The 12,141-nt window shown below is 46.4% G+C and overlaps 5 non-coding genes and 17 pseudogenes across 5 annotated transcripts; all 22 read left to right on the forward strand.

The window, feature by feature from the left end:
- The first annotated feature begins 910 nt into the window (after positions 1-910).
- LOC148261176 (5S ribosomal RNA) lies at positions 911-1,029 on the forward strand (annotated as a pseudogene).
- A 535-nt stretch (positions 1,030-1,564) lies between these two features.
- Positions 1,565-1,683, forward strand: LOC148261177 (5S ribosomal RNA; annotated as a pseudogene).
- A 531-nt stretch (positions 1,684-2,214) lies between these two features.
- LOC148261178 (5S ribosomal RNA) lies at positions 2,215-2,333 on the forward strand (annotated as a pseudogene).
- Positions 2,334-2,892: 559 nt separating this feature from the next.
- LOC148261179 (5S ribosomal RNA) lies at positions 2,893-3,011 on the forward strand. The gene has a single exon (XR_015819873.1). It is a non-coding gene; the product is annotated as a 5S ribosomal RNA (ribosomal RNA).
- A 205-nt stretch (positions 3,012-3,216) lies between these two features.
- On the forward strand, positions 3,217-3,335 carry LOC148261180 (5S ribosomal RNA; annotated as a pseudogene).
- A 560-nt stretch (positions 3,336-3,895) lies between these two features.
- Positions 3,896-4,013, forward strand: LOC148261181 (5S ribosomal RNA; annotated as a pseudogene).
- A 203-nt stretch (positions 4,014-4,216) lies between these two features.
- On the forward strand, positions 4,217-4,335 carry LOC148261182 (5S ribosomal RNA; annotated as a pseudogene).
- Positions 4,336-4,540: 205 nt separating this feature from the next.
- LOC148261183 (5S ribosomal RNA) lies at positions 4,541-4,659 on the forward strand (annotated as a pseudogene).
- Positions 4,660-5,222: 563 nt separating this feature from the next.
- On the forward strand, positions 5,223-5,341 carry LOC148261184 (5S ribosomal RNA). The gene has a single exon (XR_015820330.1). It is a non-coding gene; the product is annotated as a 5S ribosomal RNA (ribosomal RNA).
- Positions 5,342-6,220: 879 nt separating this feature from the next.
- On the forward strand, positions 6,221-6,339 carry LOC148261185 (5S ribosomal RNA; annotated as a pseudogene).
- Positions 6,340-6,548: 209 nt separating this feature from the next.
- Positions 6,549-6,667, forward strand: LOC148261186 (5S ribosomal RNA; annotated as a pseudogene).
- A 208-nt stretch (positions 6,668-6,875) lies between these two features.
- Positions 6,876-6,994, forward strand: LOC148261187 (5S ribosomal RNA; annotated as a pseudogene).
- A 562-nt stretch (positions 6,995-7,556) lies between these two features.
- On the forward strand, positions 7,557-7,675 carry LOC148261188 (5S ribosomal RNA). Its single transcript, XR_015819534.1, has one exon. It is a non-coding gene; the product is annotated as a 5S ribosomal RNA (ribosomal RNA).
- A 206-nt stretch (positions 7,676-7,881) lies between these two features.
- Positions 7,882-8,000, forward strand: LOC148261189 (5S ribosomal RNA). Its single transcript, XR_015820664.1, has one exon. It is a non-coding gene; the product is annotated as a 5S ribosomal RNA (ribosomal RNA).
- Positions 8,001-8,560: 560 nt separating this feature from the next.
- On the forward strand, positions 8,561-8,678 carry LOC148261190 (5S ribosomal RNA; annotated as a pseudogene).
- Positions 8,679-9,564: 886 nt separating this feature from the next.
- LOC148261191 (5S ribosomal RNA) lies at positions 9,565-9,683 on the forward strand (annotated as a pseudogene).
- A 204-nt stretch (positions 9,684-9,887) lies between these two features.
- Positions 9,888-10,006, forward strand: LOC148261192 (5S ribosomal RNA; annotated as a pseudogene).
- Positions 10,007-10,211: 205 nt separating this feature from the next.
- On the forward strand, positions 10,212-10,330 carry LOC148261193 (5S ribosomal RNA). The gene has a single exon (XR_015821042.1). It is a non-coding gene; the product is annotated as a 5S ribosomal RNA (ribosomal RNA).
- A 205-nt stretch (positions 10,331-10,535) lies between these two features.
- Positions 10,536-10,654, forward strand: LOC148261194 (5S ribosomal RNA; annotated as a pseudogene).
- A 235-nt stretch (positions 10,655-10,889) lies between these two features.
- On the forward strand, positions 10,890-11,007 carry LOC148261195 (5S ribosomal RNA; annotated as a pseudogene).
- Positions 11,008-11,211: 204 nt separating this feature from the next.
- Positions 11,212-11,330, forward strand: LOC148261196 (5S ribosomal RNA; annotated as a pseudogene).
- Positions 11,331-11,890: 560 nt separating this feature from the next.
- On the forward strand, positions 11,891-12,009 carry LOC148261197 (5S ribosomal RNA; annotated as a pseudogene).
- The last annotated feature ends 132 nt before the right edge of the window (positions 12,010-12,141 follow it).

A 12,141-nucleotide genomic window follows, 5' to 3' on the forward strand; every position in this document is an offset into this window, starting at 1 on the left:
TTTTTTTCAGACGAGTCGTTCGACGTTACGCGCGACTGGAACTAGGTTCCGCTGGTTTATACGCAAATGTGAGTCAAGAAGCAGGGGCATTTTAATCGATATTAGAACGAGAAGGAGATGTGCATTGTGAACGCACAAGGAAACAATTGATGGGAGGGGGAGGGAAGGAGAAGGAGTGTATATATTTTCAGCACGAAATGAAACAGGTGCGATGATACCAGCACTAATGCAACGGATTCTATGAGAACTCCGTAGGTAAGGATGCTTGGGCGAGAGTAGTACTAGCATGGGTGCTTGGGCGAGAGTAGTACTAGCATGGGTTACCTCCTGCGAAGTCCTTATATTTCACCCATTTTTTTGTGAAGTCCTCGTGTTGCACACATTTTTTTGCAGATGATTCTTTCGACGTTACGCGCGACTTGAATTATGGTCCTCAGGTTTATTCGCAAATGGGAGTCACGTCGCCGTGGCATTTTACTTGATATTAGAACGAGCACGGGGGGTGCAGTGCGCACGCACAAGGAAAGAAATGACAGGAGGAGGAAGAAAAGAGAAGGAGTTTATGTATTTGAAGCGCAAAATTAAACAAGTGGCATCATACCAGCACTAATGCACTGGATCCCATCAGAACTCTACAGTTAAGTGTGCTTGGGAGAGAGTAGGACTCGGATGGGTGACCTCTTGGGAAGTCCTCGTATCGCAACAATTTTTTTTCAGATGGGTCGTTCAATGTTACGCGCGACTGGAACTATGGTCCGCAGGTTTATACGCAAATGTGAGTCAAGAATCAGGGGCATTTTAATCGATATTAGAACGAGAAGGAGAGGTGCAGTGTGAACGCACAAGAAAATAAATAATGTGAGGGGGGGAGGGAAGAAGGAGTGTATGTATTTTCAGCACGAAATTAAACAGGTGCGGTCACACTAGCACAAATGCACCGGATCCCATCAGAACTCCACAATTAAGTGTGCTTTGGCAAAAGTAGTACAATGATGGGTTACCTCCTGGGAAGTTCTCGTGTTGCACCCATTTTCTTTTTTTCAGATGTGCCGTTCGACGTTACGCGCGACTTTAATTATGGTCCGCAGATTTATTTGCAAATGTGAGTCACGGCGCCGTGGCATTTTACTTGATATTTGAACGAGAACGAGAGGTGCAGTGCGCACGCACAAGGAAACAAATGACGGGAGGGGGGATGGAGGGAGAAAAGGTGTATGTATTTGTAGCGCAGAATGAAACATGAGCAATCATACCAGCACCAATGCAACAGATTCTATCAGAACTCCGCAAGTTAAGGGTGTTTGGGCGAGAGTAGCACTAGGATGGGTGACCTCCTGCGAAGTCCTTATATTTCACCCATTTTTTTGCAGATAATTCTTTCGACGATACGCGCGACTTGAATTATGGTCCTCAGGTTTATTCGTAAATGTGAGTCACGGCACCGTAGCATTTTACTTGATATTAGAACGAGCACGGTAGGTGCAGTGCGCACGCACAAGCAAACAAATGACGGGATGGGGAAGAAAGGAGAAGGAGTTTATGTATTTGCAGCGCAAAATTAAACAGGTGCGATCAAACCAGCACTAATGCACCGGATCCCATTAGAACTCCAAAGTTAAGTGTACTTGGGCGAGAGTAGTACTCAAATGGGTGACCTCCTGGGAAGTCCTCGTGACGCACTATTTTTTTTTCAGACGGGTCGTTCGACGTTACGCGCTACTGGAACTAGGGTCCCCTGGTTTATACGGAAATCTGAGTCAAGAAGCAGGGGCATTTTAATCGATATTAGAACGAGAAGGAGAGATGCAGAGTTCACGCACAAGGAAACAAATGACGGGAGGGGGGATGGAGGGAGAAAAAGTGTATGTATTTGCAGCGCAGAATGAAACATGAGCAATCATACCAACACCAATGCAACGGATTCTATCAGAACTCCGTAAGTTAAGGGTGCTTGAACGAGAGTAGCACTAGGATGGGTGACCTCCTGCGAACTCCTTATATTTCACCCATTTTTTTGCAGATAATTCTTTCGACGATACGCGCGACTTGAATTATGGTCCTCAGGTTTATTCGCAAATGTGAGTCACGGCACCGTAGCATTTTACTTGATATTAGAATGAGCACGGTAGGTGCAGTGTGCACGCACAAGCAAACAAATGACGGGAGGGGGAAGAAAGGAGAAGGAGTTTATGTATTTGCAGCACGGAATTAAACGGGTTCGATCATACCAACACTAATGCACCGGATTCCATCAGAACTCTGCAATTAAGTGTGCTTGGGCGAGAGTAGTACTCGGATGGGTGACCTCCTGCGAAGTCCTCGTGTCGCACCAATTTTTTTTCAGACGAGTCGTTCGACGTTACGCGCGACTGGAACTAGGTTCCGCTGGTTTATACGCAAATGTGAGTCAAGAAGCAGGGGTATTTTAATCGATATTAGAACGAGAAGGAGAGGTGCAGTGTGAACGCAGAAGGAAACAATTGATGGGAGGGGGAGGGAAGGAGAAGGAGTGTATGTATTTTCAGCACGAAATGAAATAGATGCGATCATACCAGCACTAATGCAACGGATTCTATCAGAACTCCGTAGGTAAGGGTGCTCTGGCGAGAGTAGTACTAGCATGGGTTACCTCCTGCGAAGTCCTTATATTTCACCCATTTTCTTCTGAAGTCCTCATGTTGCACCCATTTTTTTGCAGATGATTCTTTCGACGTTACGCGCGACTTGAATTATGGTCTTCAGGTTTATTCGCAAATGTGAGTCACGTCGCCGTGGCATTTTACTTGATATTAGAACGAGAACGGGAGGTGCAGTGCGCACGCACAAGGAAACAAATGACGGGAGGGGGAAGAAAGGGGAATGAGTTTATGTATTTGCAGCGCGAAATTAAACAGGTGCGATCATACCAGCACTAATGCACCGGATCCCATCAGAACTCCGCAGTGAAGTGTGCTTGGGCGAGATTAGTACTCGGATGGGTGACCTCCTGGGAAGTCTTCGTGTCGCACCAATTTTTTTTCAGACGGGTTGTTCGACGTTACGCGCGTCTGGAACTAGGGTCCGCTGGTTTATACGCAAATGTGAGTCAAGAAGCAGGGGCATTTTAATCGATATTAGAACGAGAATGAGAGGTGAAGTGTGAACGCACAAGGAAACAAATGACGGGAGGGGGAAGAAAGGAGAAGGAGTGTATGTATTTGCAGCGCGAATTTAAACAGGTGCGATCACACCAGCACTAAAGCCCCGGATCCCATCAGAACTCCGCAGTTAAGTGTGCTTGGGCGAGAGTAGTACTCGAATGGGTGACTACTTGGGAAGCCCTCGTGTTGCACCTATTTTTTTCGGATGGGTTGTTCGACGTTACGCGCGAATGGAATTATAAACCGCTGGTTCATTTGCAAAGGTGAGTCACGGCGCCGTGGCATTCTACTTGATATTTGAACGAGAACGAGAGGTGCAGTGCGCACGCACAAGGAAACAAATGACGGGACGGGGGATGGAAGAAGAAAGAGTGTATGTATTTACAGTGCAGAATGAAACATGAGGGATCATACCAGCACTAATGCAACGGATTCTATCAGAACTCCGCAGTTAAGGGTGCTTGGGCGAGAAAAGTACTCGGATGGGTGACCTCCTGCGAAGTCCTTATATTTCACCCATTTTCTTGGGAGGTCCTCGTGTTGCACCCATCTTTTTGGAGATGATTCTTTCTACGTTACACGCGAATGGAATTATAAACTGCTGGTTCATTTGCAAAGGTGAGTCACGGCGCCGTGGCATTTTACTTGATATTAGAACGAGTACGGGAGGTGCAGTGCGCACGCACAAGGAAACAAATGACGGGAGGAGGAAGAAAAGAGAAGGCGTGTGTGTATTTGAAGCGCAAAATTAAACAAGTGGCATCATACCAGCACTAATGCACTTGATCCCATCAGAACTCTGCAGTTAAGTGTGCTTGGGAGAGAGTAGTACTCGGATGGGTGACCTCTTGGGAAGTTCTCGTATCGCAACAATTTTTTTTCAGATGGGTCGTTCGACGTTACGCGCGACTGGAACTATGGTCCGCTGGTTTATACGCAAATGTGAGTCAAGAATCAGGGGCATTTTCATCGATATTAGAATGAGAAGGAGAGGTGCAGTGTGAACGCACAAGGAAACAAATGATGGGAGGGGGGAGGGAAGAAGGAGTGTATGTATTTTCCGCACGAAATTAAACAGGTGCGGTCACACCAGCACAAATGCACCGGATCCCATCAGAACTCCACAGTTAAGTGTGCTTTGGCGAAAGTAGTACAATGATGGGTTACCTCCTGGGAAGTTCTCGTGTTGCACCCTTTTTTTTTCAGATGTGCCGTTCGACGTTACGCGCGACTTTAATTATGGTCCGCAGATTTATTGGCAAATGTGAGTCACGGCGCCGTGGCATTTTACTTGATATTTGAATGAGAACGAGAGGTGCAGTGCGCATGCACAAGGAACCGAATTACGGGAGGGGGAAGAAAGGAGAAGGAGTTTATGTATTTGCAGCGCAAAATTAAACAGGTGCGATCATACCAGCACTAATGCACCGGATCCCATCAGAACTCTACAATTAAGTGTGCTTGGGCGAGAGTAGTACTCGGATGGTTGACCTTTTGGGAAGTCCTCGTGTCGCACTAATTTTTTTTTCCAGACGGGTCGTTCGACGTTACGCGCGACTTAAACTAGGGTCCATTGGTTTATAGGCAAATGTGAGTCAAGAAGCAGGGGCATTTTAATCGATATTAGAAAGAGAAGGAGAGATGCAGAGTGCACGCACAAGGAAACAAATGACGGGAGGGGGGATGGAGGGCGAAGAAGTGTATGTATTTGCAGCGCAGAATGAAACATGAGCAATCATACCAGCACCAATGCAACGGATTCTATCAGAACTCCGCAAGTTAAGCGTGTTTGGGCGAAAGTAGCACTAGAATGGGTGACCTCCTGCGAAGTCCTTATATTTCACCCATTTTCTTAGGAAGTTCTCGTGTTGCACAAATTTTTTTGCAGATGATTCTTTCGACGATACGTGCAACTTGAATTATGGTCCTCAGGTTTATTCGCAAATGTGAGTCATGGCACCGTAGCATTTTACTTGATATTAGAACGAGCACGGGAGGTGCAGTGCGCACGCACAAGGAAACAAATGACGGGAGGGGGAAGAAAGGGGATGGAGTTTATGTATTTGCAGCGCGGAATTAAATGGGTGCGATCATACCAGCACAAATGCACCGGATCCCATCAAAACTCCGCAGTTAATTGTGCTTGGGCGAGAGTAGTACTCGGATGGGTGACCTCCTGGGAAGTCCTCGTGTCGCACCAATTTTTTTTCAGACGGGTCGTTCGACGTTAAGCGCGACTGAAACTAGGGTCCGCTGGTTTATACACAAATGTGAGTCAAGAAGCAGGGGCATTTTAATCGATATTAGAACGAGAAGGAGAGGAGCAGTGTGAATGCACAAGGAAACAATTGATGGGAGGGGGAGGGAAGGAGAAGGAGTGTATGTATTTTTAGCACGAAATGAAACAGGTGCAATCATACCATCACTAATGCAACGGATTCTATCAGAACTCCGTAGGTAAGGGTGCTTGGGCGAGAGTAGTACTAGCACGGGTTACCTCCTGCGAAGTCCTTATATTTCACCCATTTTCTTGGGAGGTCCTCGTGTTGCACCCTTCTTTTTGCAGATGATTCTTTCAACGTTACGCGCGACTTGATTTATGGTCCGCAGGTTTATTTGCAAATGTGAGTCACGGCGCCGTGACATTTTACTTGATGTTAGAACGAGTACGGGAGGTGCAGTGTGCGCGCACAAGGAAACAAATGACGGATGAGGAAGAAAAGAGAATGAGTGTATGTATTTGAAGCGCAAAATTAAACAAGTGGCATCATACCAGCACTAATGCACTGGATCCTATCAGAACTCTGCAGTTAAGTATGCTTTGGCGAGAGTAGTACTCGGATGGGTGACCTCTTGGGAAGTCTTCGTATCGCAACAATTTTTTTTAGATGGGTCGTTCGACGTTATGCGCGACTGGAACTATGGTCCGCTGGTTTATACGCAAATGTGAGTAAAGAATCAGGGGCATTTTAATCGATATTAGAACGAGAAGGAGAGGTGCTGTGTGAACGCACAAGGAAACAAATGATGGGAGGGGGGAGGGAAGAAGGAGTGTATGTATTTTCAGCACGAAATTAAATAGGTGCGGTCACACCGGCACAAATGCACCGGATCCCATCAGAACTTCGCAGTTAAGTGTGCGTTGGCAAAAGTAGTACAAAGATGGGTTACCTCCTGGGAGGTTCTCGTGTTGCACCCATTTTCTTTTTTTCAGATGTGCCATTCGACGTTACGCGCGACTTTAATTATGGTCCGCAGATTTATTCGCAAATGTGAGTCACGGCGCGGTTCCATTTTACCTGATATTTGAACGAGAACGAGAGGTGCAGTGCGCACGCACAAGGAAACAAATGACGGGAGGGGGAAGAAAGGAGAAGGAGTTTATGTATTTGCAGCGCGAAATTAAACAGGTGCGATCATACCAGCATAAATGCACCGGATCCCATCAGAACTCCGCAGTTAAGTGTGCTTTGGTGAAAGTAGTGCAATGATGGGTTACCTCGTGGGAAGTTCTTGTGTTGCACCCATTTTTTTTTTTCAGATGTGTCGTTCGACGTTACGCGCGACTTTAATTATGGTCCGCAGATTTATTCGCAAATGTGAGTCACGGCGCTGTTGCATTTTACTTGATATTTGAACGAGAACGAGAGGTGCAGTGCGCACGCACAAGGAAACAAATGACGGGAGGGGGAAGAAAGGGGAAGGAATTTATCTATTTGCAGTGCAAAATTAATCAGGTGCGATCATACTAGCACTAATGCATCGGATCCCATCAAAACTCCGCAGTTAAGTGTGCTTGGGCGAGAGTAGTACTCGGAATGGTGACCTCCTGGGAAGACCTCGTATCGCAACAATTTTTTTCAGATGGGTCGTTCGACGTTACGCGCGACTGGAACTAGGGTCCCCTGGTTTATACGCAAATGTGAGTCAAGAATCAGGGGCATTTTACTTGATATTTGAACGAGAAGGAGAGGTGCAATGTGAACGCACAAGGAAACAATTGATGGGAGGGGGAGGGAAGGAGAAGGAGTGTATGTATTTTCAGCACGAAATGAAACATGTGCGATCATACCAGCACTAATGCAACGGATTCTATCAAAACTCCGTAGGTAAGGGTGCTTGGGCGAGAGTAGTACTCGCATGGTTTACCTCCTGCGAAGTCCTTATATTTGACCCATTTTCTTGTGAAGTCCTCGTGATGCACCCATTTTCTTTTTTTCAGATGTGCCGTTCGACGTTACGCGCGACTTTAATTATGGTCCACAAATTTATTCGCAAATGTGAGTCACGGCGCCGTGGCATTTTACTTGATATTTGAACGAGAACGAGAGGTGCAGTGCGCACGCACAAGGAAACAAATGACGGGAGGGGGACGAAAGGAGAAGGAGTTTATGTATTTGCAGCGCAAAATTAAACCGGTGCGATCATACCAGCACTAATGCACCGGATCCCATCAGAACTCCGCAGTTAAGTGTGCTTGGGCGAGATTAGTACTCGGATGGGTGACCTCACGGGAAGTCCCCGTGTCGCACTAATTTTTTTTTCAGAAGGGTCGTTCGACGTTACGCGCGTCTGGAACTAGGGTCCGCTGATTTATACGCAAATGTGAGTCAAGAAGCAGGGGCATTTTAATCGCTATTAGAACGAGAATGAGAGGTGAAGTGTGAACGCACAAGGAAACAAATGACGAGAGGGGGAAGAAAGGAGAAGGAGTGTATGTATTTACAGCAGAAAATTAAACAGGTGCGATCATACCAGCACTAAAGCTCCGGATCCCATCAGAACTCCGCAGTTAAGTGTGCTTGGGCGTGGGTAGTACTCGGATGGGTGACCACCTGGGAAGCCCTCGTGTTGCACCTATTTTTTTCGGATGGGTTATTCGACGTTACGCGCGAATGAAATTATAAACCGCTGGTTCATTTGCAAAGGTGAGTCACGGTGCCGGGGCATATTACTTGATATTAGAACGAGAAAGAGAGATGCAGAGTGCACACACAAGAAAACAAATGACGCGAGGGGGGATGGAATGAGAAAGAATGTATGTATTTGCAGTGCGGAATGAAACATGAGGGATCATACCAGCACTAATGCAACGGATTCTATCAGAACTCTGTAGTTAAGGGTGCTTGGGCGAGAAAAGTACTCGGATGGGTGACCTCCTGCGAAGTCCTTATATTTCACCCATTTTCTTGGGAGATCCTCGTGTTGCACCCGTCTTTTTGCAGATGATTCTTTCGACGTTACGGGCGACTTGATTTATGGTCCGCAGGTTTATTCGCAAATGTGAGTCACGGCATCGTGGCATTTTACTTGATATTAGAAGGAGTACGGGAGGTGCAGTGCGCACGCACAAGGAAACAAATGACGGGAGGAGGAAGAAAGGAGAAAGAGTGTATGTATTTGAAGCGCAAAATTAAACAAGTAGCGTCATACCCGCACTAATGCACTGGATCCCATCAGAACTCTGCAGTTAAGTGTGCTTGGGCGAGAGTAGTACTCGGATGGGTGACCTCTTGGAATGTCCTCGTATCGCAACAATTTTTTTTCAGATGGGTCGTTCGACGTTACGCGCGATTGGAACTATGGTCCGCTGGTTTATACGTAAATGTGAGTCAAGGATCAGAGGCATTTTAATCGATATTAGAACGAGAAGGAGAGGTGCAGTGTGAACGCACAAGGAAACAAATGATGGGAGGGGGAGAGGGAAGAAGGAGTGTATGTATTTTCGGCACGAAATTAAACAGGTGCGGTCACACCAGCATAAATGTACCGGATTCCATCAGAACTCTGCAATTAAGTGTGATTTGGCGAAAGTAGTATAATGATGGGTTACCTCCTGGGAAGTTCTGGTGTTGCACCAATTTTCTTTTTTTCAGATGTGCCGTTCGACGTTACGCGCGACTTTAATTAAAGTCCGCAGATTTATTCGCAAATGTAAGTCACAGCGCCGTGGCATTTTATTTGATATTTGAACGAGAACGAGAGGTGCAGTGCGCACGCATAAGGAAACAAATGACGGGAGAGGGAAGAAAGGATAAGGAGTGTATGTATTTGCAGCGCGAAATGAAACAGGTGCGATCATACCAGCACTAATGCAACGGATTCTATCAGAACTCCGTAGGAAAGAGTGCTTGGGCGAGAGTAGTACTAGCATGGGTTACCTCCTGCGAAGTCCTTATATTTGACCCATTTTCTTTTGAAGTCTTCGTGTTGCACCCATTTTTTTGCAGATGATTCTTTCGACGTTACGCGCGACTTGTATTATGGTCCTCAGGTTTATTCGCAAATGTGAGTCACGGCGCAGTAGCATTTTACTTGATATTAGAACGAGAACGGGAGGTGCAGTGCGCACGCACAAGGAAACAAATGACGGGAGGAGGAAGAAAGGGGAATGAGTTTATGTATTTACAGCACAAAATTAAACAATTGCGATCATACCAGCACTAATTCACCGGATCCAATCAGAACTCCGCAGTTGAGTGTGCTTGAGTGAGATTAGTACTCGGATGGGTGACCTTTTGGGAAGTCCTCGTGTCGCACCAATTTTTTTCAGACGGGTCGTTCGACGTTACGCGCGTCTGAAACTAGAGTCCGCTGGTTTATACGCAAATGTGAGTCAAGAAGCAGGGGCATTTTAATCGATATTAGAACGAGAATGAGAGGTGAAGTGTGAACGCACAAGGAAACAAATGACGAGAGGGGGAAGAAAGGGGAAGGAGTGTATGTGATTGCACCGCGAAATTAAACAGGTGCGATCATACCAGCACTAAAGCTCTGGATCCCATCAGAACTCCGCAATTAAGTGTGCTTGGGTGAGATTAGTACTCGGATGGGTGACCTCCTGGGAAGTCCTCGTGTTGCACCAATTTTTTTTCAGACGGGTCGTTAGACGTTACAAGCGTCTGGAACTAGGGTCCGCTGGTTTATACGCAAATGTGAGTCAAGAAGTAGGGGCATTTTAATCAATATTTGAACGAGAATGAGAGGTGAACTGTGAACGCACAAGGAAACAAATGACGGGAGGGGGAAGAAAGGACAAGGAGTGTATGTATTTGCAGCGCGAAATTAAACAGGTGCGATCATACCAGCACTAAAGCTCTGGATCCCATCAGAACTCCGCAGTTAAGTGTGCTTGGGCGAGAGTAGTACTCGGATGGGTGACCACTTGGGAAGCCCTCGTGTTGCACCTATTTTTTTCGGATGGGTTGTTCGACGTTACGCGCGAATGGAATTATAAACCGCTGGTTCATTTGCAAAGGTGAGTCACGGTGCCAGGGCATATTACTTGATATTAGAACGAGAAAGAGAGATGCAGAGTGCACGCACAAGGAAACAAATGATGGGAGGGGGGATGGAAGGAGAAAGAGTGTATGTATTTGCAGTGCAGAATGAAACATGAGGGATCATACCAGCACTAATACAACGGATTCTATCAGAACTCCGCAGTTAAGGGTGCTTGGGCGAGAAAAGTACTCGGATGGGTGACCTCCTGCGAAGTCCTTATATTTCACCTATTTTCTTGGGAGGTCCTCGTGTTGCAACCATCTTTTTACAGATGATTCTTTCGACGTACGCGCGACTTGATTTATGGTCCGCAGGTTTATTCGCAAATGTGAGTCACGGCGCCGTGGCATTTTACTTGATATTAGAACGAGTACGGGAGGTGCAGTGCGCATGCACAAGGAAACAAATGACGGGAGGAGGAAGAAAAGAGAAGGAGTGTATGTATTTGAAGCGCAAAATTAAACAAGTGGCATCATACCAGCATTGATGCACAGGATCCCATCAGAACTCTGCATTTAAGTGTGCTTGGGCGAGCGTAGTACTCGGATGGGTGACCTCTTGGGAAGTCCTCGTATCGCAACAATTTTTTTTCAGATGGGTCGTTCGAGGTTAAGCGCGAGTGGAACTATGGTCCGCTGGTTTATACGCAAATGTGAGTCAAGAATCAGGGGCATTTTAATCGATATTAGAACGAGAAGGAGATGTGCAGTATGAACGCACAAGGAAACAAATGATGGGAGGGGGGGAGGGAAGAAGGAGTGTATGTATTTTCGGCACGAAAATAAACAGGTGCGCTCACACCAGCACAAATGCACCGGATCCCATCAGAACTCCGCAGTTATGTGTGCTTTGGCGAAAGTAGTACAATGATGGGTTACCTCCTGGGAAGTTCTCGTGTTGCACCCATTTTTTTTTCAGATGTGCCATTCGACGTTACGCGCGACTTTAATTATGGTCTGCAGATTTATTTGCAAATGTGAGTCACCGCGCCGTGGCATTTTACTTGATATTTGAACGAGAACGAGAGGTGCAGTGCGCACGCACAAGGAAACAAATGACGGGAGGGGGAAGAAAGGAGAAGGACTGTATATTTTTGCAGCGCGAAATGAAACAGGTGCGATCATTCCAGCACTAATGCAACGAATTCTATCAGAACTCCGTAGGTAAGGGTGCTTGGGCGAGAGTAGTACTAGCATGGGTTACCTCCTACAAAGTCCTTATATTTCACCCATTTTCTTGTGAAGTCCTCGTGTTGCACCCATTTTTTTACAAATGATTCTTTCGACGTTACGCGCGACTTGAATTATGGTCCTCAGGTTTATTCGCAAATGTGAGTCACGGCGCTGTAGCATTTTACTTGATATTAGAACGAGAACGGGAGGTGCAGTGCGCACGCACAAGGAAACAAATGACGGGAGGAGGAAGAAAGGGGAATGAGTTTATGTATTTGCATCGCGAAATTAAACAGGTGAAATCATTCCAGCACTAATGCACCGGATCCCATCAGAACTCCGCAGTTAAGTGTGCTTGGACGAGAGTAGTACTCGAATGGGTGACCTCTTGGGAAGTCCTCGTGTCGCACCAATTTTTTTTCAGACGGGTCGTTCGACGTTACGCGCGACTGGAACTAGGGTCCGCTGGTTTATTCCCAAATGTGAGTCAAGAAGCATGGGTATTTTAATCGATATTAGAACGAGAATGAGAGGTGAACTGTGAA

The sequence above is a fragment of the Carica papaya genome, chromosome 5, assembly GCF_054855325.1.
Source record: "Carica papaya isolate Zhongbai chromosome 5, ASM5485532v1, whole genome shotgun sequence".
Classification (NCBI taxonomy): domain Eukaryota; kingdom Viridiplantae; phylum Streptophyta; class Magnoliopsida; order Brassicales; family Caricaceae; genus Carica; species Carica papaya.